The 23,741-nt window shown below is 40.0% G+C and overlaps 1 protein-coding gene and 1 non-coding gene across 2 annotated transcripts in view; one reads left to right on the forward strand and one right to left on the reverse strand.

Annotated features, from left to right (window-relative positions):
- The window catches only part of CACNA2D3 (calcium voltage-gated channel auxiliary subunit alpha2delta 3), an 870,474-nt gene that overhangs the window by 721,002 nt on the left and 125,731 nt on the right, over positions 1-23,741 (reverse strand). The window lies entirely within an intron of this gene.
- LOC112301328 (U6 spliceosomal RNA) lies at positions 3,825-3,931 on the forward strand. The gene has a single exon (XR_002974471.2). It is a non-coding gene; the product is annotated as a U6 spliceosomal RNA (small nuclear RNA).

The raw sequence follows: 23,741 nt of genomic DNA on the forward strand, positions 1-23,741 counted from the left end.
TTGCCCGATTTAACTGGGTTGTTCGTTTTCTCATTGCTGAGTTTTGAGAGGTCTTTATACATTCTAGATACAATCATTTGCCTGAATTGCATATGTTTTCTCCATGTCTGTGACTTGTGTTTTCACTTTTTAAACAGTGTCATATACATAGAAAAAGTTTTAGGTTTTGATGAATTTGTTCTTCTTTTTAGTGGATTGTGTTTTGGGTGTCAAGTCGAAGATCTTTGTATCTAATCCACAGTACAAAAATTTTCTCCTCTTTTCTTTTGGAAGTTTTTATAATTTTATAATTTATATTGAGGCCTAAGATCCATTTTTATTTAATTTTTCTAAAAGATATGAGGGTCAAGGTTAATTTATTTTATATATGGGTATCCAATTGTTCCAAGCCTCATTTTTTACAAACAAATGTGTTACTTTGGGAGGGCGGGGAGCATGTGGGGAAGAGTTAAAAATTTAATGTTAACATATTAATAACTCCTTTTTGTTGGAAAAGTACAACAAAATTCTTGTAATTGCTAACAAATTAAACATATTAAATAAAGTGAGAGGATTTGGAATAAAAATTTGTCTTGGAAAAACTCAAGGTTCCTCTCATATTGCTTAAGAGAAGAATTTATAACTTATTTTTTGTGTGTATTGTAAAATATACATAACATAAAATTTATCATTTTAGCTATTAAGTATACCATTTAGCAGCACTGAGTACTTTCACAATGTTGTAAAACCATCACCACTCACCACTTCTAGAATTTTTTTCATCCCACCTGCAACTTGTACCCATTAAATAATAAAGCCTCAGTCCCACCTCCCCTGTCTCTAATAACCTCTGTTCTAGTAATACTTTCTATCTCTACGAATCCATTTACTCCAGGTACTTTATATAAGTGGAATCATGCAATATTTCTTCTGTGTCTGGCTTATTTCACTTTGCATAATGTTTTCAAGGTTCATCCATGTTGTAAAAATTATTTTTATGATTAAATGATACTCCATGGTATGTATATACAACATTTTGCTTATTCATTCATCTGTTGATGAATAGTTGAATTGCTTCCATCTTTTGACTCTTGTGAATAATGCTTTTATGAACATTGGTACAAGTAACTGAGTCCCTTCTTTCCATTCTTTTGGGTATATATGTAGGAGTGGAATCACTGGGTCATATGGTAATGCTATGTTTAACTTTTTGAGAGACTGCCAAACTATTTCCCATAGCAACTGTACCATTTTACATTCCTGCCAGTAATGAATAAAGGTTCTGATTTCTCTATACCCTTGCCAACAAATTATGTGACATTTTGGTTATAATCATCCTAGTGTGTGTGAAGTAGTATCTCTCTGTGGTTTTGACTTATGTTTCCCTCACAACAAGTAATTTCAAGCATATTTTCAAGTAATACTTCATGTGTTTTATTGGCCATTTATATATCTTCTTTGGAGAAATGTCTATTCAGGCCCTTTGTACTTTTTAATGGGATTATTTGTCTTTGTATTATTAAGTTACAGAGTTCTTTGTATAGTCTAGATACAAGTCTCTTGTAAGATACATGATTTGCAAGAATTTTCTCCCATTTTGTGGGCTATCTTTTCACTTCCTTGATGCTGTCCTTTGAAGCACAAAAGGTTTTAATTTTGAAAAATTCCAATTTATGTATTGGAAAAATTCTAATTTTTATTTTGTTGCTCATGCTTTTTGGTATTATATCCAAGAATCCATTGCTAAATCTGAGGTTACAAAGATTTAACACTTCTAACAGTTTTAGAGTTTCAGCCTTTACCTTTATGTCCTTAATGCATTTTGAGTTATTGCCTATATTTGGTGTGACATAAGGGTCCAACCTCATTTGTAAGCATGTGGCTATCCAGTTGTCTCAAGGCTGTTTGTTGAAAAGACTATTCTTTCCCCATTGAATGGTCTTAGCACCCTTGTTGAAATCGATCAACCATATATGTGAAGGGCTTTTTTCTGGCCTCTTTATTAAACTAATGCTTTTTAAAACTTTATTTTGGAGGTCTGTAATCACTCTACTGATTACCTGCATGCTTATTGCCCTTCCCAGATTGCACTGTGTTCCACAGCGTCCAACACAGGGTCCTGCATGGGAAATGAGTGCACTCAAAAGTTGAGAGAATAATGAATGTATGAATGACGAAATGAATGAGTGAATATAGATGCTCCTTCCCTAGACATTTTTATGAATCTGTCCAGCACACTCTCTCCCTACCTCTTCTAAACATACCTTGCTCCAGGAACAGATCAAAATTTGGGTTTTAGGAAATGTCAGAAATATACCACTAAGCCATAACAAGCAAACAGTCTACCCTGTGAATAAAAATTACAAAACACCAACTGCTCCAACCAGGTTCTGTTCTGGGCCAATGGGGAAAGGCACATTTTTTTCTACTCTGTGGTAATTGTTTAGCCTTTCTTTTAAAAGATTATATATTTGGATCATTTATGACATAAAATATCAATGGCTAGAGTGAAAGTCAAAGGAAAAAAAGATAATGTGTTTCAAGAAAAAGAAACCTTAAGGGTTATTTTGAAGAGATAAAATTCAGACAGTGTTTACATATGCACATGTCATTTTTACTCATTTCTGTAAATGCTTTTTAACTTTGTGTGCTGATGGGGGGGCTGACTTTTAAACAAGTAATACATGTTCATGGCAGTAACATAGAAATTAACATAAGCATAAAATACAAATAAAAATCACTCATAATCCACAAGCTGCTAAAAACAACAATTTGTATTTTGGTTACACAGCCTACCAGAATGTTTTCCACCCTCCTGCATATGTAGGCATGTATTTAATGCACATACTCCTTCATGACCTACTTTTTCCATATATCAAAACCATGATAAATATCAAATGTATTTGACATCATAACTATTATTGCTGCATAGTATTCCGGGATATTGAAGGGCCCTTATTTAACCAACCGCTTATTCGGAAACATTTTTCACTTGCATCAATAATGCTGCAATGAACATATTCCTATGATTCTGAGTTTAGAAAAACTACTGAGGCAGGCAATATGATGATTGTTTTTATTAAAAATTCTTGTACTAAAGGAGCTTTCTTCCAACTAAATTGATTTTTTTTAGAATTTATTCTCACACTGAAATTGTTCATCAAGACAAAGATGTTTATTGCTCAGAGTGTATTTGATATCCTTACAATGGAGGCATTTTAATAAACAATTTTTCCTTAAATAGATATATTTTGAACTAATTCTAGATTTAGAGAAAAAGTATGAAGGAATTAGAGTTCCCCCATACCCTTCCCTCACCTTCCCCTAATGTAACATTCATTACACCTAGCTGTGGCACATTTGTAAAAACTACAAAATTAACATTGGTACAAAAGTTAATAAAGTTTTTAATGATATAAAAGGAATAAAGAGGGAAAGTTTTTATGCAGTAGAGATCTATGTACATACATAGATCAAAATAGTATTATAGTAATGAAATTAGCAGTTTCTTCCCATGGGGATAAGTCTACACACAGAAACTCTCTGGTGTTAGAAGATCAAGAACAACACTGTCATTATCAGCTTTTGCATTGAACAATGGGAGTATGATTCACCATGATTTATCCCAGCTCGTGAAACTACTCACACATGCCACACTTCCTGTCGATAACACTGATTAAAGCATACCCCCAGAACCTCACTCTGTACAATGAAAGCCAGGTACATTGAGTGAGCCATGAAAGCAACTTCTTTCCCTTGCTATGAACACTTCCTAAAAAACATTATCTGCTTTTACTGTTAAGTATCTCAACTCAAGACAGGTCCCCATTAAGAATCCTGTTCTTGTGTTTGCTTCGGCAGCACATATACTAAAATTGGAACAATACAGAGAAGATTAGCATGGCCCCTGTGCAAGGATGACAAGCAAATTTGTGAAGTGTTCCGTATTTTTCCTACTCGTTCTCTAGGAGGAAGGCAGAACGCCCAGCACAGGGGAGCTGCAGGGCCAGGGGAGACTGCAGTCCCTGGAAAGACTTGACCCAGTGGGGGGCTGAACTACCCAGAAGGATCACCGAGAGCCCCTAGCATCTAAGATAGCAAAGACCAGGAAGGTGGGGTGTGAGTTGCCCCTAACTGGTGCAACTCAAGGACAGCACAACTGGTGAACTAAAGGCCTAGGAAGGAGCAGAAGGACCCTGAGGAATTGGACAGGAGGCTGAACAACAGGGAAGGGTGTGGCTCAGGAAGGGAGAAAAGTGAAACCAATCCCTCCTACCAATTCCTTCCATTTCACAGACAGGAAGACCAGCAGAACTAACCTGACCAGTTTGAAGCCAGCAGAAGACTTTTTTTTCATTTTCTCTTTTTCTTCTCCTTTCCCCCTAAATTCCTTCTTCCTTTCTGTCCTTCTTTCTTTTTTTACTTCTTCTTCCTTCCATCCTTTACTTTTTTATTCCTCCTTCCTTCCTTCGATTCCTTTTCTAGTCCCTTTTTCCTTCCTTCCCTTCTCCTTTTTTTCCGTCTTTCTCCTTTTCCCACAGGTGAGACAAGAAAACCTGGAGCTCTGAAAAGACCAGAGTTAGACCCTGTTAGACCCATAAAGGTCAGTTAAAGACCAGTGAATGCAGGATATTAAGGAGACAGCACCACTGAATCCCACTGGCATTCTACCATAGAAGTTCATACCATAAACCCAGGGAGTCAGAACAGATCAATTTAAGAAGCAGAGGCTAACAAGAAGAGTCTCACAAAAAATGGGAAGACAAAGAAACAATCCCCAAATGAAAGGAAAGGAGAAAGCCTCAGAAAGAATGCTAACTGAAACAGAGGCAAGTCAACAATCAGATACTGAATTCAAAGCAATGGTTATCAGGAAGCTCAATGAGCTCACAGAGAACTATCAGAAATGACAGGGAAACTACAATGAACTCACTGCAAACTATATCAGTATGAAAAAGGAAACAGAAACTATCAACAAGGGCCAAGAGGAAATGAAGAATACAATTTCTGAACGGAAGAACACAGTAGAAGGAATCAAAGGCAGACTTGATGAAGCAGAGGATTGAATCAGCGAGCAGGAGGACAAAGAAAAAAACACCCAGAAAGAACAAGAAAAGGAAAAGATGCTCAGAAAGAATGAAGAGGGATTAAGGGAAATGCAGGACAACATGAAATATAATAATATCCATATAATAGGGATACCAAAAGGAGAAGAAGAATAGCAAGAGATAGAAAACCTGTTTGAAAAAGTAATGATGGAAAATTTCCCTAATCTGAGGAGAGAAAAAGTCACACAAATCCAGGAAACACAGAGAGTCCCAAGCAAGAAGAACCCAAACAGGCCCACTGCAAGACACATCATAATTAAAATGACAAAATTCCAAGACAAAGAGAGGATCTTAAAGGCAGCAAGGGAGACACAGGAAGTGACATACAAGGGAGCCCCAATAAGGTTAGCAACTGACTTCTCAATGGAAACGCTCCAAGCCAGAAGAAAATGGCAAAAAATATTCCAAGTAATGATAACCAGAGGCCTGCAACCAAGGCTACTTTACCCAGCAAGGCTCTCAATCAAGAAAGAAGGCCAAATAAGGAGTTTCCCAGACAAAAGAAGTCTAAAAGAATATGCCTCCACCAAACCAGCTCTGCAAGAGATGCTAAAGGGACTGCTTTAAGGAAAGGAAGGAAAAAAGAAAGAGAGAGGAACACAGGTAGGAAAAAATGGCAATGAATAACTACCTATCGATAATAACCTTAAACGTAAATGGATTAAATGCTCCAATCAAAAGACACAGAATAGCTGAATGGATAAGAAAACATGACCCACACATATACTGTCTACAAGAGACCCAACTCAGGACAAAAGACCTAAACAGACTGAAAGTGAAGGGCTGGAAACAAATTTTCCAAGCAAAAGTACAGGAAAAAAAAGCAGGGGTAGCAATACTCACATCAGACAAAATAGACTTCAAAAGAAGGGCCATAAACAGAGACCCAGAAGGTCACTTCATAATACTCAAAGGAAGAATCCACCAAGAAGACATAAACATTGTAAATATATATGCACCCAACATAGGAGCACCCAAATATATAAGGAAAATGTTGGAGGACTTCAAGAAAGATATTGACAGCAACACAATTATAGTAGGGGACTTTAACACCCCACTATCAAAAATGGACAGGTCTTCTAAACAAAATATCAACAAGGATATTGTGTCACTTAACAATACCCTAGAGGAAATGGACTTAACTGATATATATAGATCCTTTCATCCCAAAGAAGCAAAATACACATTCTTTTCAAGTGTCCATGGAACTTTTTCAAAGATAGACCACATGATAGGACACAAAGCAAGCCTCAACAAATTCAAGAAAATTGAAATCATACCAAGCATTTTCTCTGACCACAAGGGACTGAAACTAGAAACCAACCCCAAAGGAAAAAACCCAAAACTCTCAAAATCATGGAGAATGAATAGCATGCTATTAAACAATGAATGGGTGAAGAATGAGATTAGGGAAGAAATCAAAAACTTTCTGGAAACAAATGAAAATGAACTCACAACAGCCCAAAACCTATGGGACACAGTAAAGGCAGTCCTGAGAGGGAAGTTCATAGCAATACAAGCCTACCTTAAAAAGATAGAAACATTTCAAACATACAACCTAACCCTATGCCTACAAGAACTCAAGGAACAACAACAAAGACAGCCCAGAGCAAGTAGAAAGAAGGAAATAACCAAGATCAGAGCAGACTTAAATGACATAGAGAATAAAAGCACAATTCTCAGGATCAATAAATCCAGGAGCTGGTTCTTTGAAAAGATAAACAAAATCGACAAGCCTTTAAGTAGGCTCATCAAGAAAAAAACAGAGAGAGGATCCAAATAAACATAATTAGAAATGAAAGAGGAGAGATTACAACTTATACCACAGAAATACAAAGGATTGTAAGAAATTACTACTAAGAACTGTATGCCAAGAAATTTGAAAACCTAGGTGAAATGGACACATTTCTAGAAAAATATAATCTTCCAAAACTGAATGAAGAAGAAGCAAAAAACCTGAACAGACCGATAACAGCAGACAAAATTGAAACAGTAATCAAAAAGCTTCCAACACACAAAAGCCCTGGACCAGACGGTTTCACAGGAGAATTCTACAGAGTATTTAAGGGAGAGCTAACCCCCATCCTCCACAAATTATTTCAAAAAATTCAAGAAGATGGAAGACTCCCAAAATCATTTTATGAAGCCAACATCATCCTAATACCCAAAACAGATAAAGACACAATGAAGAAAGAAAACTTTAAGCCAATATCATTGATGAACATAGATGCTAAAATCCTCAACAAAATATTGGCAAACCACATCCAGCAATACATTAAAAAGATCATACACCGTGATCAAGTGGGATTCATCCCAGGGATGCAAGGATGGTACAATATTTGCATATCAATAAACATAATACACCACATAAACAAAAGCAAAGACAAAAACCACATGATCATATCAATAGATGTGGAAAAAGCATTTGATAAGGTAGAGCACCCATTTCTGATAAAAACACTTAGCAAAGGGGGAATAGAGGGAGCATTCCTCAACATAATAAAGGCCATATATGAGAGACCTACAGCCAACATCACACTCAATGGACAAAAACTTAGAGCTTTCCCACTAAGGTCAGGAACAAGACAACGATGCCCTCTCTCACCACTCCTATTCAACGTAGTATTGGAAGTCCTAGCCACACCAATCAGACAAGAAAAAGAAATAAAAGGCATCCAAATTGGAAAGGAGGAAATGAAACTATCAGATGACATGATAATGTACATGAAAAATCCTATAGACTCCACCAAAAAACTTTTTGACCTAATAAGTGAATTGGCAAAACAGTGGGATACAAAGTCAATATTCAGAAATCAAAGGCATTTTTGTACCAACAATGAAATATTGGAAACAGAAATCAGGGGGAAAAATCCCATTTATATAGCAACAAGAAAAATCAAGTACCTAGGAATCAACCTAACCAAGGAGGTAAAACACCTGTACTCAGAAAACTACACAGCACTAAAGAAAGAAATCAAGGAAGACACAAACAAATGGAAGCATGTAACATGCTCATGGATTGGAAGAATTAACATCATCAAAATGGCCATACTACCCCAAACAATTTATCAATTCAATGCAATCCCTATTAGAGTACCCATGACATATTTCACAGATATAGAACAAACATTTCAGAAATTCATATGGAATCATAAACGACCCCGAATAGCTGCAGCAATTTTGAGAAAGAAGAACAAAGCAGGAGGGATCACAGTACCTGATATCAAACTGTATTACAAGGCCACTGTAATCAAAACAGCCTGGTACTGGCATAAAAACAGGCACATAGACCAATGGAACAGAACAGAGAGCCCAGAAATAAACTCAAGTCTTTACGGTCAATTAATATTTGACAAAGGAGGCAGGAGCATAAAATGGAGCAAAATCAGCCTCTTCAACACATGGTGTTGGGAGATCTGTACAGCTATGTGCAAAAAAAAATGAAACTCGATCACCAACTTATGCCATGCACAAAAATAAATTCAAGATGGATAAAAGACTTAAATATAAGTCATAACACCATAAAAGTCCTAACGGAAAACATTGGCAGGAAAATCTCAGAAATTCCACGCAGCAACATCCTCACAGACACGTCCCCTATAGCAAGGGACATAACGGAAAGAATAAACAAATGGGACCTCATCAAAATAAAAAGCTTCTGCACGGCTAAAGAAAACAACATTAAAATAAAAAGAGAACCAACAGTATAGGAAAACATATTCGCCAATGATACCTCAGACAAGGGCTTGATCTCCAAAATATGTAAAGAACTCACACGATTGCACTCCAGGAAGACAAACAACCCAATTAAAAAATGGGCAAAGGACTTGAACAGACACTTCTCCAAGGAAGACATACAGAGGGCCCAGAGACATATGAAAAGGTGCTCAGCATCACTAGCCATCAGAGAGATGCAAATTAAAACCACAATGAGGTACCATCTCACACCAGTCAGAGTGGCCAACATAAACAAATCCACAAACAAATGTTGGAGAGGATGCAGAGAAAAGGGAACCCTAGTGCACTGTTGGTGGGAATGCAGACTGGTGAGGCCACTATAGAAAACAGTATGGAATTTCCTCAGAAAACTAAAAATGGAACTGCCCTTTGACCCAGCAATTCCGCTGCTGGGATTATACCCTAAGAACCCTGAAACACCAATCCAAAAGAACCTATGCATCCCAATGTTCATAGTAGCACAATTTTCAATAGCCAAGTACTGGAAGCAACCTAAGTGCCCATCAGCAAATGAGTGGATCAAAAAACTATGGCATATTTATACAATGGAATTCTATGCAGCAAAGAGAAAGAAGGAGCTTATACCCTTTGCAACAGCATGGATGGAACTAGAGAGCATTATGTTAAGTGAAATAAGCCAGATGGTGAGGGACAAATACCATATGATCTCACTTTTAACTGGAAAATAATCAACAGAAGAAAAAAGCAAAACAAAATATAACCAGAGACATTGAAGTTAAGAACGATCTAACAATGGACAGGGGGGAATGGGGAGGGGACAATGAGGAGAGGGGATTACAGGAACTACTATAAAGGACACATGGACAAAATCAAGGGGGAGGGTAGAGGTGGAGGAGGGAGGTGGGTTCCGCTGGGGTGGGGTGGAGGGATGGGGAGAAAAGGCATACAACTGTAATTGAATAACAATAAAAATTTAAAAAAGAAAAAGAAAAAGAAAATGTTCACCATGCCAAACAGGAAAAAAAAAAAAGAAAAGAATCCTGTTCTTATGTTTAACATACATATAAAATAACCCAGAAACCCAAACTTCACATTCTATTCTGTGACCCAAACCACTGCCTAGCATCATCATAGGCTACAGTGAAGGGAAAACTATGAAAGTCTGTGTGTTCTGTACAGAGAAAAGTGTCGGACCCTGGCACAGGGATGGCTCTACCGAGGGACGTCAATGCTGATACTCTTGCCAAGATGAGAGCCCAGAAGTTCGGAAAGTTAGCCTGGCATTTTTTCCACAGCACAACTAAGATTTCTTCTCACAGAAATTCTGCAATTTGTATCTCATAACTAGAATCACTTTTCTAAGTGCTGCTAACTCAAAGCCCAAATCAATCTCTTTTTTTTTTAAGGTAAAAATTACTTCAGTGTCACAATTAGCCACATCATTCAGTACAAAACTGCTTCATCACAAGGTAAATTTGCCCACAGAAACAAAGTCCTATTTCTCATGTACATTTATCCCTGTTTGATAACAGACTTTAATCTACAAGTACAAACAATGCTAACTACCATGACATGGTTTGTGATCCAGCAAATAATGACCACATTTGATTGGGGAAAAAAGCCAAAACTGAGAGTCTGTGCTTATCTGAGAAAGGTTAATTACTAGAGAAAGTGATGTCTCTTATTCTTTCACCTTACAAGCTGTTTTCTTTTCCATAACACTTATCACAATTTGTAATGTTTAAATATTTACTTGTTTAATATCTTATAAATCATCGCACTGTAAGTTCATGAAGGTATACATGACCACTGCATCCTTGGAGCCCAGCACATGGATCGGTGACTTCAGAATCATGAGGACAGGACATCTCTAGGCATAATCACTTGTTTCCTACATCCCTTAAATGTCTAGAAATGTACAGGATATTACTGTATTTTTCAGACTATAAGACACACCAGACCATAAGATACACCTAGGTTTTAGAGGAGGAAAATAGGGGGAAAAAAGCCCCGCTTCACCACTACCCACTCCCCGCAGCGAGCCAGGTAAGCTACATTTGAGCTATAAGACACACCCCCATTTTCCTCCCAAATTTGGGTAGGGGTAATGCATCTTATAGTCCGAAAACTATGGTAACAGGAAGATGTCAAGGTTTCCATCCCTCAGCTCCACAAGCACATATGACCACTTACTGTGAAAGTGTCCAAGCCCCACAATGACCCACACACTAGCCCCATGTATCAGTGTCAACACATGTGCTCTTCGCATCTGATGGTTTGTTCCTTCACCAATGGCTACTATCCAGAAGTGCTATGGGCATGTCAATCTAGTATTATAAGGTGGCATAAAGAGCTTATACTTATTCTATTCCAAATCTATTTCACTATACCTTTGTTAGTTTATCGCAAAACTAATAATTGCTTATTGAAAAAAATTACAGGTTATCAAAATAGAAAATCTGGTGCTAATTCCACCAACCTGCCATTCCCCCACCAAAAAAAAATCACATTTTGATGTGTGTCCTTGATTTTTTTCTCTATGTTAAACATATGTATATATGCCATTTTATGGGGTATATGTTACATATTATGTAATGGAAAGCTTTCTATATTAACAAATACTTTTGTTGTCATCATTGCTTTTGTTATTCTTATGTTGATTTATTGTCACCACCTAAAGAAAAAACTCTTTCTGTTTAATATTATAAATGTTGAGAGAGAGAGAGAGAGAACTAGTTGAACACATGGAAGCAAGCCTCCACTCCACGTTATATGGTAAGCAATGTTAACACAGGACAGGACGACATGGTAGAAACCCCCTGTCCAATGGTCAGTTAAGATCCACTGGAACTGCACATCTTCCAGAGGCATATATCTATTCCTGACTTCCAGAAAATTCTATTGGTTCAGATTCTCCTCATCTCCTAATACACTGTACTAATACAGAGCTTAAGCTCCTCATTTGGAGCTTTAATTCTATACAACAAAATATTATTCATTTTTCTCAGCAAAACCCCGCAGAGGAGGAAAGAGCACAATAAAACATAACCACACCAATGGGACACTCCATGGGTTCTCTGAGGTGTGAGAGGCTCCCACATGATGACCCTCGGCCCACATCTGTTGGTGCAGCTCCCACTCAGCAGTTTAAGGAATAAAGAATCACCTCATTACAGAGCTGCCATGTTTGAATGAGCTCTGGAGTCTTGGGTCTCCCTTCCCTCTCCAGAGCCTGGCCATCCCCTCCCATCATGACACAGGGAAAGAGAGGGGTATGTTGACCATGCCTGCATACACACCACCTGCTTGGTGTAACACAGTTAGGTAGATAGTCATGTGCATTTTGGCTACCAGATGCACAATGGAAAAGATTAGGAGTCACAAAAATGTGTGAGAATCTACACAAAAATAGTGATGCTTTCCCATTTCAGAAATCATGAAACTTTCCTGCTAGCATGAAGCCAGGGGGAGGGGAACTGTTCTTGACAATGTTTTAATCTACACTGCCTTTCCCATACCTGAGATGAGTGAATTATCTGCATGCATTGTTAAGCTGCCTGCAGTCCCCTTGGGGCTACCTTCCTCCCCTCAACAACAAGGTTTTTAGGAGCCACAGTCTCATCTAGCACTCATTCACACATGTCTAAGTGAGCCAGCCACACTTAGGTTGGATACTGAAGATACAGGAATGAATGAGATATCCACAATCCCCGCCCTCTGGGAGTTCACAGCCCCATAAAGGAGGAAAACAAGAGAGCTTGGCACCATGATAAGGGAATTATGGGATGTGCAGACCATATCCAGGAGTGGCACCCATTCCAGACTCAAGGTCACAAAGGGCTGTCCAGGAGAATGGTGCCTAAGCTGAGACCCAGAAAGTGAGTAGCAGTTCGTTAATTAAGATGAGGATGAGAGGGAATGAGAGAACCATGCAGAGGGAAGAGCAATGAGAAGGCTCACAGGCAAGAGACTGAGGTCAGAGGAGAAAAAGTGGTCTGGGAGGAGTGTCACCTCTGAGCTCAAGGAGGAAGCTGTCAGCATGACCCTGAGAAGCAGGCATGGCCCAGACTGGGACTTACAATCAGGTGTCAGCTTCCATGTCACCTCTCTTGAGACCTGCTCTGACTACCACCCCCACCCCAGCTTCTCTCTCTCTCTCTACAGTCTCCATGAACTTCAGAGCACCACACACATTATATTTATCCATTTATTTGTGTCCCCCTCCACTAGATTTGAACTTTCACTAATGCAAGAGTTTTTGTGTTTCTCCTCACTGCACACCAGTACCAAGACTGGGTCCTGAGAGGCACAGTGCTCAACAAATATGTTTCAAATGAACAAACAAGTCAACTTTCTTGTTTTCATTTAGGCATAGTTGATGTATTAAATAAATTGTTGTTAAAATTCTCTATAGGTGGAGCTGACCTTGGATTGCCTCTACTACTGAAAACTACTAGTGTAAAATACAATTTGGGGAAGCTTCGCTTCAAGCTACACCAAAACCAAAACTAAACAAATGACTCAGGTTATACCCTGATCACAGACTCCTAACCATGGGGAGTAGCTAATGCATGTACTCAAACCATGAGTATCCAAGCCAGGTCCTCAGTCCTGGGTTTGAGGGCAGAGACAACACCAAGCACAAGATGCTAGGGCCCAGAAGAGTTTCAATAATTAGGACGAACCCAGAGTTCTGCTCAGACCATCCAGCCTACAGGTGTGGTGTTGCTCACACAACATAATGCTATCTAATGTTAAAGACATCATGATGGAGAAGGAAAGTTCTAGAAAATAAAACATTGTCTTGCCATGTCAGACAAGACCCCTCTATGAAAGGCCCCAGTTGCAAGGTGCAAACTACATGCCGTCCTGGCATAATCAAGGTCGTCTCTGGGCAGGGCACACCACTGGAGAAAGAGACAGACAGAGCTTGTCAGGATTCCAATATTTAATAAATCCACTGTCCCTTAGGAAATTACCCAGTTCGACTTAGGTATACATAATAGTTGGGTCATGCTGTTTGGTCCACCCTTGTGCATATACATCCAAGGTCACAACTACCAGCCCATAGCCATGCCTAGAGCTGCCCTGAAATCCCTTGTGAAGTTTCAGTTCCTTAGTCAGAATCTGCATCGCACCCTTGCCTTGGATTTGTACATTCCCCTCATGTAACTGGAAATTAAATGAGTCATCAAAGTGACACAGCCAATCTCTTCATCACTGGAGCCTACCAGGGGAGGAGCAAAGCTTTGGGGAATAGAAAATACATTCATTTAAAGCAGTGAATTAGATATCTGCGCAGGATCCGTGTACGTTAAAGAATGCTGATTTGACTCTGTCAGCTCTGTGGCTGGGCTGGCGATACCAGCATATTTTAAAGAAGAAAGAAGACTGCAGAAGTTTTTAAAATGGCAGTGGCATAACCCTGCAGAGTAGCTTGATCTGAAGGACAGAACAGAACGGTGCAGGATGTTTCCCAAGTAGACCCACTGGGCCTTTGTCTTTAAGCACGACCTCCAAGCCATGGTGCACAGCCCAAGCAATACAGCATCCAGAAAACAGTGGTACCCAGGACTTGTGGCCTGAGAGTCATGGTACGTTAATCCAGGCCTACATACCTACATCCAGGAAACCCACCCCATAGCCAGCTCTAGCCGAGAGGCAGGTTTAACGTCACAAGAGTTGGGCCACCAGAGAACATGATTTGAACCTTTATCTCAATCTCACAGATTTATGTAGGAAAACATCTTCCACATCCCTTTTTTCCAGCTCTTGCATTCTCTCACACACACCCTGTAGCCTTGTTTCTACCTCTCTCCCCACCTGGTCTCTCCATTCCCTGACACGGAACACCCAACTTCTGGCTACACAATCAACACAGACAGCCTTATCCACCATGTCCTCTTTCATTTTCTTGTCAAACTGCTCTTGTTTTTCTCTCAGGTCATCCTCACACCCCCATGGGAACCCTTCTGGCCATTCCACCCTCCATCAAGAGGTCAGGCAAGAGCTCCCTAACCTGGGGGCTATGGGAGGAAGAGCATGTGGGAAGAAAAGAAGGTGAGGGCTGTGTGGAGGCAGCTAATCCATTCCTGTGGGCAGGGTTCTTAATCAAGGTTCAAGATGTACAGTAAAAAGAATCATATCTTGATTTTCACTGACATCTCACTGAAATTTAGCATCCCCTTGAATTTTGAATAACAACAGTCATATTAGAAGGACCTGGGACTTTATCACTAATAGAAATCAGATATTTTCCTACCACATTTATTTGTTGCCAGTATCTCAAAATAGCATTTACTCTCATCATTATTTTGAAATTAAATCTGCTGCTGGATCTTGATATTTAAGGTGTTAATAAATAATCATTATATTATTATATATATCATACATATGGAGGGTTGTTTTGATAACTGTATTTCATTATAATTAGGCTTCCCTATAATTCTATGCATTACGTCTTATGAACTTGAAAGTCTTTTTTTCTAAGAAAGAGTACATGTTAGACAGTCAAAGTGGTCAATGCATGAAACAGGTGCATAAACAATGCATAAACACCACCTGCCTGGGAGATGGGTCCATGAGCTGAGACCAGGACTAAGTATCCAGCAAAGACATAGAGGTGGGGCAGGGCAGAGGTCACATGTTATGAAAGCCCAAATGGCCACAGCAAGACAGGTTTCCAAGAGCCTGCCTCAGGTTCAAGATGCATTATCTGACTAAGTTATGGAAGGCAGAGATGTGAAGATGATGAAGCAGGGCTCTGCCCAAGATGAAACACAGTCATATGCAGAAGAGACATCAGACTCATAAATAAGTCTGTCTACAGTAGGCAATTTCTGGGATGGGCCCCAATGGTCCATCCAGCTTTCTGGTACTGGTGCCTTTGTACAATTCTCTTCCCTTGAGTGTGGCTGGAACAGGTGACTTCTTTCTTTTGAACAGGATACAACAAAAGTAATGTGATGCCACTTCAAAAATTAGATTATAAAAAGAATCTGGCTCCTCTCTTGCTTGCCTTTCTAGCTCTCTCACGTGCTCACTCCGATGGAGCCCAGCTGCCATGCTGTGCACTGCTCTACAGACAGGCTCACATTGTGAAAATCTAAAGAAAGCCTCCAGTCAACAGCCAGCAAGAAACTGAGGTCCTCCGTCCAAAAAGCATGCCAGTGAGCTGGGAGCAGACCTCCCCAGGTCGAGCCTTCAGATGAAACTGCCACCCGGTTGATACTTGGATCTCAGTTAAGCTGTGCTCAGATTCCACAGAGACTCTTAAGTAATGACCAATTGTTGTTGTAAACCACTATGTTTTGGGGTAATCTGTCATGTGGTGACCCGGAGCATACAAGTATGAGCAGGAAAACTGGCATTCTAGAAATGCTGGGGAAGAGGTCATCTCTGTTAGCTAGGAGGAGGGTTTCTGAGGAGACCTGAACTTGATGTGGGCCTCAGAAACAAGGACATCAGAGAGTTTTACAAAATGACGTCAAAAGAAAATAAATACAAAATAGTTATAGTCAGGTAATAAAGTTATGGGGTTTTGCCTTCTACCAAATATTTTTATACTTCCTAGATGTTTCTATGTAGATGAAATGATTCTATAAATATAGAAATATATATATTTGTATTTTTCCAGATTTTTTACACTTTATGCATGATGATTTTTTAAATGGGGAAGATTTAGATTTAGATGTCATGAAAGAAGGTCGTTTCCCATAGACTGAATGACACAAACACAGAGGAACACAGAAGGCACAGAAAGTGATTTAATTCATTTGGATGATTGGTAGGTTAAAGAAAGCACTGGGGAAAAAATCAGGGAAGCTAGAATGGAATCAGAAAGTGGAGGAGGGTGTGTGTGAGACACCGACAGAGAAAATGAGACCCAGAAAGAGAGAAAAAGAGAAATCTCTGTTTTTCAACTTGTGAGCAGTTGAAAAAGAAAGAAGAGCCCAGCAGCCAAGACTAATGAGATGAATCCAGCCCATTCTTTCTAGCCAGTAAGCACAGCTGGATGAGAGGAAAGAACAAACCAAAGACCTTCACAGATACCTCAACTTTCCTCACCAAAAGCTATCCTTGTGCTGGACATGTGGAACCACAAAATTCTGCTTCCCCTTCTCAAGTGACATGTTTACAATATTCCAGGAAAAGAACTGAAAATGTGAGGAAGCAGAGCAATATTTTAATGTACTAACCAGGAGGAGAGCTCTCCTCATAGCCCACAGCAGGATCCACAACAAGGAAGTCCAAGGCTTGGTTTTGAACTTTCTGAAACATAGAACTCCGGATAAACTGAGCCTGGGAAGAATGGCATCAGACACAATCAGAGCCACTTCTGACCACTCACTCTGCTCACCAGTGCCCAGACTAGAAATGATGGCAAGTTCTCAGGAGAAGCCAAGCAGTGTCCCTAGGAAGCGGCTCTGGGAAGGAGCCCTGAAACCTTACCATCTCATATTGGCCAAGTCAGGGACAGGCAATGGGAACAAGAGAAGTCCCAGGTAAGTGTGAGGAACCTGAAAACAAGGGTGTCTGCACCTTCTATCCCCACATTAGTGTTGGAGCCAGCACTTTTTAAAAAAATTGAACAAGAAAGTGATTTCTCCCACTCAGTTCTGGGGGCATTAATGTTAAATCATACATAATTCAAGTAATACCAGAAATCTTCCTAATCTCAGTGACCATCTTTACTGGCAGGGATCTCACTGCCAGGTATTATAGGTAAACCAGTCATGAAATCCCTGGTAATATAGACTCAAACAACCATAGATCTCCAGCAAAAGGCTGCATCTGAGCGGATCTCAGTCTAAATGTAGTGGTGCCCCAAATCACCAGCATCTGATTTTCCCGGCATATTCAGACTCTCAGAGAATGAACGTTATGGGCCTCAAAATCAGCTTGGTGTAAAGTACTGAGCACCCCTGCTGTCAAGAAAGTGGGCAAAAGATATACATGTGTGGTACAGGTGTGGTGAAGAGCACAGACAGCCCCAGAACTTCTCCAAGCCCAGGAAGGTACAGGAAGACTAGAAAGATTCCATCACTGGCTGAGAGAAGCTTGAACAGAGCACAGAGCTGGCAACCTGCTCAAGAATTACAGGAAGGATGAGTAAATGTAGAATCAACAACACTGGTAGCTACTGGTAATGCTCACTTGACATCCATGTGTCACACCCACATCCACACACACATACATCTTCTTGCCTCCTCTGGATGGGTGGGTCCATGCATCCAGCCCTGGCCAATACATGTGGGAAGGAATAGGTCACATCCAGACCAACACACTTAAAAGCCACCCAGTGACCTCCCAGTTGTGTCTTCTCTGCCTGAGAAACTACAGGCTTTGTGCTAAAATAAGACAGTAACAGCGAGTTCCTTGATCACTGTATGGATAAAAAATGTCCTGGAATATTGCCCAAGTCATGGAGGACTTTGTCTGAGCGAGAAAATGACTTAAGTGTTGCTGAATGGGGGGGAGGAGTTGGGGGGGAGCGGGGGCATTAATTTGTTAACCTAGACTCTCCTGGATGAAATCAGCAACTAGGAGCAAGGATGTCTCCACAGATGCTATCACAGACAGGTGACAGCAAAGTACCAGCATTCCCTTGCTTCCATGCCAGGGCTTCAGATGGCCCATGGAACTTGGAACAACCCCAAGGAGAGCCAGAGGGAGTACCATGAACTGACTGGGATTTCATTTTGACAACTTGGCAGAACAGGAACTCAAACTAGAAATGAAGTTCAATTAGAGAGAAAGAGACTTTTCTGCACACCTCAATTTGTGGCTTGAAAGCTGAGCCGGCTCCCCAGATGTCTGTATCACAAGCAAAGTAAAGGCCAACTGGCTTTTCTCTGGCTGTCTGCAATTTGACCAAGGGAGTTGATAATCTCTCATTTCAGAGAATCATCGCATTTCAGGATGACATGAGACCTCCAAGTGCTGGGGTGACATACAGGTTTCAGTTCCAACGCCAACTCCATGGTTTGCTGGTGACTTCCTGAAGGGCCATGTCAGAAGGATTCTGGGATGGCATCCAGGCTCAGTGGGGAAGACAAGGCTGGTTGATTTACAGAGGTCTGCCAGCGGAAGGCAGAGTGAGAACCCAAGAGTAGTGGGGGAAAGAAAAAGAAAACAAGCTGACCCTAAGGGCCCAGCTACCTCATTTTACAGATAGTGAAATCGAGTTCCAGAAGATGTGCTCAAAGCTCTCCAGACACACGATCCCAGAAACAAGACTCTAACCCCCATCTCTAAATTTCCATTCATTGTAGTTCTATTACCACCAGCTGTGGTTTAGAAATAATTATTTCTAAAGATGCAAATTAGACACAGCCCTCCTGCTTTTCTCCAGGGTTTTTTGGTGGCCCACTGTTCCTGATTTTATATAAAAACAATACATAAAACTAAATAATTTCTCAAAAACAGAAAACTTTTTCTGATTGGAAGTAAAAAGGAAAGCCAGGGAGATATGAATCTTGAGATGCCCCGATGCACTATTGCTGCCTTGGAAGATGAAGGAGCTTCATGAGAAGTATTGGGGGCATACTTAAGGAGCTGAGAAACATCCTTAACTAAGATCCAGCAAAGAAATAGAGATCTTGCTCCTATGACTGTGAGGAACAGATTCCAGCTGACAACCTGAAAGCACAGAAGAGGATTCTTCCCCAGAGTCTCCAGGTCATAGCCTAACCAGGATGGCACCTTTACCTTGGCCTATGGTACACTGAGTGCAGATCTCACTGAGCCCCCTGGACTGCTGAGTGATGGAGCTGTGAGATAATAAATGGAAGTTGTTTTAAGCGACTAAGTTTCTGGTAAATTGTTATGCAGCGATAGAAAGCCAATGTAATGGGCAGCTGAAATGTGCCTCCTGTGGATGGTTGGCAAAGGCATGTTTGAGGAATGAGGACTGTCAACATCTTGTTAAGTGGTGGCAATAGGGGGAAAGCAACTTGTGCGGAAAGCTCAAGAAAAGTGTCAAGGTAATGGCTGGACCAGGTCAATAATTCCTATAACACTGAATATACAGTATTTCTATAACTTCCATGTAAATAAAGTAAGTTTTGTAGGATAACAACACAAAAACTAAATAATCTACAAAATGGAGGCTAAGCAAAACAGAGAAAAGAAATTCTTTTTCTCATTCATATTTGCAAATTCAGCACATATGTAAATTTGCTAAAGACTGCTTTAACAATTAAATCTTCCATATACTTGAGGAGAATGCTAAATGCAGGGAGAATAAGGCAATTTTGAAAATATGTTCAAGCTTAAGTATCACAAGGTCTGAATTAAATGGTGTCCACACATGACTTTGCCCATCCTCAAGGCAAGAAAAGCTTTTACTTATCTGTTCCCCAGGGCCACAATCAGATTAATACTAACATTATTATTACTAAACAACAACAACACAACAGCTATGTATTGAGGCCTTTTCTCGTGGATCAGGCCCTTTTCTAAGTATTTGACATACTTTTAAAGTATCTTTCATCAATCAAATTCATGAAACAAAACACAAATGGTTTCAGGACCACTGCCTCCAAGGTTACAGTTCTCAGGTGCTTTGTTTCCTTGGTTAGAATACAGAGAGGCGTGGGTTCAAATTCCAGCTGAGTGACCTTGGCCAAGTTCTTTTTTCTCTCTCCAAACCTCAGTTTTATCACTTATAAAATGGTGAAAATAACTGTCCCTCATAAACAGGTTTATTGTGAAGGCCAAGTGAGATCAGGCACATGTCAGCTTAGTGGCCAGCAGGTGGTACAGCTCAGTAATGGCAGCCATTGGCCATGATGTCAGCAGAGGTGGAATGACCCCTTGAATGGCAATCACATAAAGGCTGTCCCACCCAGAGCAGCCAAGCAGTATTTCTTATACATGGGCAGTAGCTTCTTTCTTATTAAAAATTTGTCATATGAGCTTTTTCTTTAAACCTCTTTTCCAAAGTCCCATACCACAGCTCAGAATATTAATATTTCCCAAATGCCAAAGTCAGCCCACTGTTCTGATAGATTCTGAATATAAACACATACCAACCCTAGGTTTCAGACTATTAACTACTTTCCTTTTTCTTCTCTTTATTTTATCACTTTCAACTTGAAACAACCAAAGAGATTTATATTTTAAACACTATAAAAATACCCTAAAACATCTCTTTCTTCCAGGCTGGAACTTTTTTGTGCCATTAGAGTAAGCCAAAAAATTGTTATATGAATGAATTACAAACCCCTGAAAATCATATGTGTTTAAGGTAGAAAAAAATAACTGAGAGCCGTGGTCTCTGGAATAATCACTTAGAATACCTTGCCCCATCACCACCAAACATTACAGTTATCACACTCTCTACATTCCACTTAGGATATACTCTCTAAGGTTTAAGAGAAACTTAAAACAGTCAGGGATTGGTGTTCCCTTCCCTGAACATCAGCCTTAGTGTGAAAAACACCAACTGATTTCAGACAGGCTGGCATCGAACTTTTGGATCCTGAAAAACAGTGACTAAATCCTATTCCATATAGGAAGGATACCTTCTATTCTGTTTTGGGGGGTTTTGTTTTTGTTTTTGTTTTTTTGATTTTTTAAAAATTTTTATTGTTATTCAATTACAGTTGTATGCCTTTTCTCCCCATCCCTCCACCCCACCCCAGCCAAACCCCCCCACCCTCCCCCACCTTCACCCTCGTCCTTGATTTTGTCCATGTGTCCTTTATAGTAGTTCCTGTAATCCTCTCTCCTCACTGTCCCCTCCCCACTCCCCCCTGGCTATTGTTAGGTTGTTCTTAACTTCAATGTCTCTGGTTATATTTTGCTTCCTTTTTTCTTGTTGATTATTTTCCAGTTAAAGGTGAGATCATATGGTATTTGTCCCTCACCGTCTGGCTTATTTCGCTTGGCATAATGCTCTCTAGTTCCATCCATGCTGTTGCAAAGGGTATAAGCTCCTTCTTTCTCTTTGCTGCATAGAATTCCATTGTGTAAATATACCATAGTTTTTTGATCCACTCATTTGCCATCAGAGAGATGCAAATTAAAACCACAATGAGGTACCATCTCACACCAGTCAGAGTGGTCGACATAAACAAATCAACAAACAAATGTTGGAGAGGATGCAGAGAAAAGGGAACCCTAGTGCACTGTTGGTGGGAATGCAGACTGGTGAGGCCACTGTGGAAAACAGTATGGAATTTCCTCAGAAAACTAAAAATGGAACTGCCCTTTGACCCAGCAATTCTGCCGCTGGGATTATACCCTAAGAACCCTGAAACACCAATCCAAAAGAACCTATGCACCCCAATGTTCATTGCAGCACAATTTACAATAGCCAAGTACTGGAAGCAACCTAAGTGCCCTTCTATTCTGTTTTTAAAAATAGCATGTCCTATGCACCAAAATGTTGTGGGTTCAATTCCCAGTCGGGGTGCATATGAGAGGTAACTGATTGATGTTTCTCTTTCCTCCCTCCTCCTCTTTCCCTCCTTCCTGTCTTTCTAAAACCAATGAAAAATATACGCTCAGGTAAGGATTTTTTTTATAAACAAAAATAAAGTAATAAGTTTCTTCTACAGGCTGATCATGTTTCTGAACCTGCCAAGCTCTCTTCCCAGTGACAGGAGGATAGGGTCCACCCTACACCTCCAAGAAAGACATAGGAACTCCCTAAAAATCTACTTCAATTTAACTGAGTAACCCAGGAGGTTCTGGACTGTCATAGCCTCTTTTGAAACTCCAACAAGTCACTGTTATTAAAGAGTATTTGTGAAGAGTTATTTAAGGAGGCTGAGTACAGATTCCATACTGAAAATATTACTTTGCAAGACCCAAGCCTTAAAAGGTAAAAATACACAACTGCATAGGGGTGAGTGCACCAAGGCAGTGTGTCCAAATGGCTGTTACTTGAGTCACATTGTCATATTTAGAATGTCTGAACACCACCTGCAATCTTTGTGGGTTTTTTGTGTAATAAAGTTATATTTTCTTCTTGTTGACTACTTTAGCCTCATCCTTAAGCCCAAATGACAATGACATCATGACTGTGCCAGTTCAGTTTTCCCCTCATTTCACACTAAAATAAGTACAAACTACTGAAATGCAAAATGTCTGTGTTCCACACTCAGGTCAAAGATAAGATAATGTGTGTAGAGGATTAAACCATTTAAAGGAGCTCAAGTTTCTGCTTTTTGAGTCACATGGTACCATAGAAATGACAATAAAGTGAACCAGTCACAGACTCATGGTAACTGAGAGCTAGCAGAAGGCCTGCTCAGGCTGGATGTCATCCCTGTCATCACTTTGCCCTTTGCCAGTGGTGGCCCTTCCCCAATTGGAATCTAAGGTAAGAAAGGGCAGTCACTGACTCTGCCATTGTCACTCCCTCCAGCCTTGAGTTCTGTGCCTTCAGCATGGAATAGGCAGCCCTTGCAGTCATTTATTTAGTCCCCACTCACTCATTCCACCTTTGTGTGAGTATGAAGAACCTAACAGCAAATACACTGGACAAAATGCCCTAGGACGTGCTTGAGTAAGCTGTTCTGTCAGCCCTCAGTGTGTGTGTTCCTGTAGAGATTGCCCACTTTGAGGCCATGCCCCCTCAGAACCCTGTGTTCTCTACAATTGCAATCCAACACCTTCAGCCAAGAGGCAAGGTGAACTTCAGGCAACATTAAACTCCAAAATCCAAAACATGTGAACTCAGGAAATCATCACTGTTAGGAAAGTTTAGAGAATTTCTTGATGTCTTAACCTTATTTTCAATTTTTTTTCTCTCAACCTTATTTTCCATTTTGTTATCTGGAATAAAAGCAAAAAAAAAAAAAAACCCAAAACAAACCCAGCACATTTATTATTGACAGCAGCTAGCAAATTATCCAATTCCATTTACCAATACTTGATAATTTCAAGTACTACCAAGACCTCATGTTCCAACATTTTTCATGTTAATTTTATTCATCATAGAGG

This window comes from Desmodus rotundus, chromosome 8 (assembly GCF_022682495.2).
Source record: "Desmodus rotundus isolate HL8 chromosome 8, HLdesRot8A.1, whole genome shotgun sequence".
Lineage (NCBI taxonomy): Eukaryota > Metazoa > Chordata > Mammalia > Chiroptera > Phyllostomidae > Desmodus > Desmodus rotundus.